Here is a 5,468-nt window from a genome sequence, read left to right as displayed (position 1 = left end):
TAAAAATCAGAAAAAATTGAGTAAATTGATTGAGTAATATTTATTTTATTAAAGTACATGCATCTTCAGGAAAATTGTTTAATAGACACTAAATGTTTTGTTAATTCTGGGTTGTTGATTTAAAGCAGCAGAACTACTATTTAAGATATATATTTACAAATATATATTTTAATTCAGGTCTGCAATACAAGCCACAAGCTCTGTCTTTTCACGGCATAACCTTAATCATTTTCCAGCTTGCAATGTACCATTGCACCACATGCATTGAAAGACCTGCTTGTAAATGTGGGTCTGAGATATTTAGTTAGTGCTACTGGCTTTATGTCTCTCTGCTATTATCTATGTGCCATCCAGCTAATTATCATAAAGGTCAAACCACTAATGTAAGTCATGTAAAACATTTGTCATCGTATAGATCTTCAATATGAGTGCAGGACAGCTCGATTACCCTGATGAATGTCCAATGAGAAAAAAAGACTAGCAGGGAATGGGAGAATTTGATATGTCACTTGATTTCAAGGTTTTGATGAAGGAATGAGCAAAAGTTGGATAGTGAATTTAAATTTACACACTGGCCGATGTTGGCCAGAGCACATTTCTCTCTTGTTGTATGATGCAGCATAATCTGACCTTGAATCACATGCTTTATTTCAAAGCAATTTTCCAACAGTAAACCTAATTTAGTGGTGTTTGCTTAGACAAGCTTCATGATTACTATTGCTAATACATGAATCATAATTGAATTTGAACAAATCCCTAACCCTATTAAACTTTGGTGCATAACTTTTTCCTACACTGTTTGTACTATGGAGATGAATGATAACTCTCTTTGTGCAGTTTGCTGAGGAGACCAGAGGAGGTTGGTGGAGGGACCAGAGCCATAGAAACCAGAAGACCCTAGAAACCACAGACAAGACACTAGCAATAGCATGGCAACACACTAAAAACCACTCAGAACACCAATGCCGACTGCACCTTAAAACCTAAGCTATTATTTACTCTTTTTAAACGTTCAAGTTTGTAGATGTTTATGCATTTGAAATACTTTTAATCTTATTTTGCATATATGTCTGTATTTATATTGCAATAATATATGATGTGCTGTATTCTATTTGATTCCAAATCACTAAAGTTTTAGAAAAGATAATCGCTCTTTAGCTGTATACTATATTTAAGTGCCTACACTCTGCATGTGTGATTATTATTGATCCACAATTCAAATAAAAAGGTAGCCATATACCTAATTTCCTGTATCCTGTATGTTAATCCTATGGAATGTAGGTCACAATATATGATGCTTAGCAATCAAATACTGTGTGTCTTTTCTGAGTTCATTAAAGAGAGTTATGCAACCTTTCACTGTTCAAATCAGTCCTGTTTCAGTTAGAGAGCTTCGTTGCTGCTGGCTTGAAGCATCCTTACAGAAAGCTTTGACCCTGAAAGACTGAGCCCATGGCAACAGTAGCTAAGAGAAAGTGCTTAAATGGAAGACACCTTCTGTTGGACCTGCAAGCAAATTTCAAAAATCAAAGAGAAGAGAAATGTGATAGACCTCTATATACTCAGTGAACATAAGTCCTATAGGAAGACTCAAAACGAATGCATTGCTTAAATGAATTAATTTTTTCATAAAGAAATAGAGAATGATAAATAAGGGAGAATAACTTTAATGGAGGCAAACCAAAAATAAATTCCTGGAATTAATATAGGATTTGTTATTATGATATATATATATATATATATATATATATATATATATATATATATATATATATATATATATATATTTCTTCCTACATAAAATATCCTATTTTCTTCACTTGATAATGTCAGCTCAATATATCTAATTTATAACAAATTGATCGGTTTAAAAATCAGTTTGAATGAATATGTCATTTTGCACATGAAACAGCTGATTTGTTTACAGATGTCAATTTCTTGCTTTAATATAATATCATGTTAAGTTTAGAATATAGCCACTCTCCTATACATACAAAACTGATCCATTTCATTGTTTTATTTCCCATATCTCTTTCCATTTCTGCTTCCACAGTTAAAAATGCTAATTACAACACTATTTACAGAACATCAATAAACTGTCCATTACAATAGCTAGCTATAGAGTTTACTATGAGTTTGGAAGATAGAGGAGTCATCTGTTGCAGTTTAATCTTTGAGTCTGGATTCCATCAGCTTGACAGTTTTAGCTCTAGAGAATCAATAAAGGCTGAAAATAACACTGTGAGTCTCGAAGACTATGAAGAACTGACTCTAAAAATAGAACACAGTGGCTGATGTTACAAAAACCAGAGCTCCACCAAAACCTCAGTTCTCAGTGCTGGAGAGTAGTGGGATGAGAAATAATGTGGAAGAGTATTTTGTGGGGTGATAATATTCAGACTACAGTATGGCTGGGCAATATGGCCAAATATACTATCACAATATTTTTTTTCATATAGATGAACATCAAGATTTATCACGATATACATTTCATACCTTTAATGGGGAAGGAAATGCATTCTATATGTTTGTTGGACATCAAGAATGAATGTAAACAAAACTTGTTTCTTACAAGTAAACTCCACAGGGTAAGCTACCTTTTAATTTGAAGTTCAAGAAGTATACTCAGTTTAGGATTAAATCCTACATAAGATGTGTGACCTTTTTTAGCCACAATTTCATTGTCTTCAGCGGATGTTTGACTCTCCTCATGGTCATTATTTTTTACATATCCGACAATGTTCTTCTTTCTGTTTTTGGCCAGACGCATGTCAGCTATGTAACCAGTACTTGACGTTATTGATGTAGCCTAAAAGTCATTATGTTGACTGAAAGACTTTTTTGTCTGTGTCAAATCATTCGCGGACGGGACAGTGCTATGGATCATAAAAATACGTTTAACTAAACAGTACATACCCTTACAAAAAATCTAAACTTGCCGCAAACTTGCCGCAAATTTGCCACTCTTTTCACATGCAAATGAGCTTTTGATTCGCTGCAGAAGTTTGCAGCTCTTCACCGTTGGTGAACCTCAGGCAAACCTCTGGCAACAATGGACAATTTGCCGCAAAGCTCATTTGCATGTGAAAATGATCAGTGGTGAATTTGCAGCAAATTTGCCACGAACTCTCGATTTTCATAAGGGTAAACAGCAGTGGTGTAGGAGTTGCTGTTGCGTTTAGTTGATAACTGTATTGCATTGTCAGTGCTGCATTGTTTGGTACACAACGATATCATGTAAGCTGGATAGCTAGCTAGAGACTTGCTAGCATATACTTAGCCTCATTACTGTTTTACATGACAGCAGGGCTAAGCAGCCACTAGCCAGCTAATACTTCCTAACAGGCTGATTTCATGACTGTGATTCAGCTAGTTGTGTGTGCAACTTTACCAAACTGCTTGCGTTTTTAGCGACTCAAACCTGACCGTCTTGATGTAGAACATAGGCTAAATATTGAAAATTACTCAAAAGTTTATCATGGATATCCAACCTAGTCTCATAGAATGAACTTTACTATATATGTAACTACATTTTTGCAAACTGACTTTTACGTGCCGAATTCTACATTTTGCTGCAGTTTCCCGGTGAAATTAACACTAGAGGTGCTACAACAACTATGCGTTTTATTCCCTTTCACACAAATCACAACTACAATGGCTGATTATGACTTTATGAACAATTATTTTTTGCTCTATTACTCATCACTGCTATGTTATGATATCGAAACACCTTTACTATAATGCATAATTTGAAAAGCAATACATTTTAACACTTGGATTATTCCATCTTGTAGTATTCCAGCTTCTGCATAGCTCAGCTGATAAAGTGTTAGACTTTGGATTTGGAGGACCGAGGCTCAAGACCAGTCAAGCATGCAAGCTGACACGTGAGCCGAAAGTGGCATAGAAACAACACAAAATTATGTGGTTGCTTCAAAAAATTTGCTTTTCATGTCGTATTTCATTTTAAACACTATCGGTTTGGTTTAGGGTAAGGATGTCTGTTTTGTTTGCCTCTCATTTTTCTTTTTATAACACTACTGGTTAGGTTTAAGTTACAGTTTTAGGTTAGGGAGGTACGTTTTACTCATTAAAACCATGACTAATATTCACCTGAAAAGCCTTGTCTGATTACGACACCATTTCACTCGCTTTTGGCACCCCCTGCTGGACATTTCAATCGGAAACTGCAGCTAAACATGCAGTGAAGCATGTAATTTCGTTTTGCAAAAATTTTGCCACAGTCACGTAATGTTAATTAATTCTTTTTATAAAAATCGAGATTGTTTTATCGTCCAGCCCTAGACTAAAGATCATAATGCTAGAGCTTTCTTGGATTATGCAAATACACAACACTATTTGTCTTTATCCATAATATAAATATTTCTTTGTTGATTACAGTTTGGGGTGTAATCTGATTACATATTAAGTTACTTTTTTAGTCTGTAACACATTACATTTAAAAACTTTCAAACTAGTTAGTTAATTTTAAGTACGTTTATATGTCGAACTTTATATGTAGATCACGCGAAATCGAGGTAATGTGCAAAAATCTACCTGTGTCGATCGTTTCATGATTAAACCGTTTATGACCGAACCCCAATAAAGGAAAGCCATTAAAGGCGTTTACATGACCATACACGTTTTCATCTTATTAGGCTTATTTAGTGTTTGAACATGTATTGAATATACAGTGTATGATAATGAGCAAAGAAGAAATGTAGATAAGAAAGACAAAACTTTCTTTAAAACTGTTTAGAAAAGTAACTTAAAAGTATCGTTATTAGTAATGTGATTCATTATTCGAATCAGTAGTGTAATCTAATAATACTTTTAGAGTAATTGGCAATTTGTAGTGGATTACATTTTTAAGTAGTTTAAGGCTAAAGAATACATCGGTTGTTCGTGTTTCTGATCGGAACATGGACAGTAGCCTATGCGTGGTGCAATTTTAGGTATCAGCACAGTCCGTGCACGGCCAAGATTTCCTTTTTAAAGTATCTAAATTGAAGCAGTTCTCCTATGACAGGGACAGTTCTTGTGGAAAAATGTTTCAGTAGATAAATTGTGATAGTTGATGCGTCACCCCTTCTGGGGTTTGAACCAATCTTTCAGTTACCAGCCCAGATACTTTACCACTAGGATGCACCACCCCCTATATAGGCAGTGTTGGTAATAAGTTGGCTCTGTCCTGACTGAGCATTGTTAATGAGGTACACCGAGCTGCTACTGGTATTGAGCTCGCTCGCTCGCGCGCTCTCTCTCTCTCTCTCTCTCTCTCTCTCTCTCTCTCTCTCTCTCTCTCTCTCTCTCTCTCTCTCTGCAGTGCGCTTTTAGCATTCTTAGTAGACAACATATGGACAAAATGATACGCATAGTTGAGTGATTTGTGCACAGATTTTTTTCTGAGGACTGGAAAGCAAGAGAGGCTGCGCTTTCTTTATCATGTTTAAGTGAGTTGTTGAGGA

This window comes from Myxocyprinus asiaticus, chromosome 46, assembly GCF_019703515.2.
Source record: "Myxocyprinus asiaticus isolate MX2 ecotype Aquarium Trade chromosome 46, UBuf_Myxa_2, whole genome shotgun sequence".
NCBI lineage: Eukaryota > Metazoa > Chordata > Actinopteri > Cypriniformes > Catostomidae > Myxocyprinus > Myxocyprinus asiaticus.
This window is presented reverse-complemented; position numbering follows the sequence as displayed.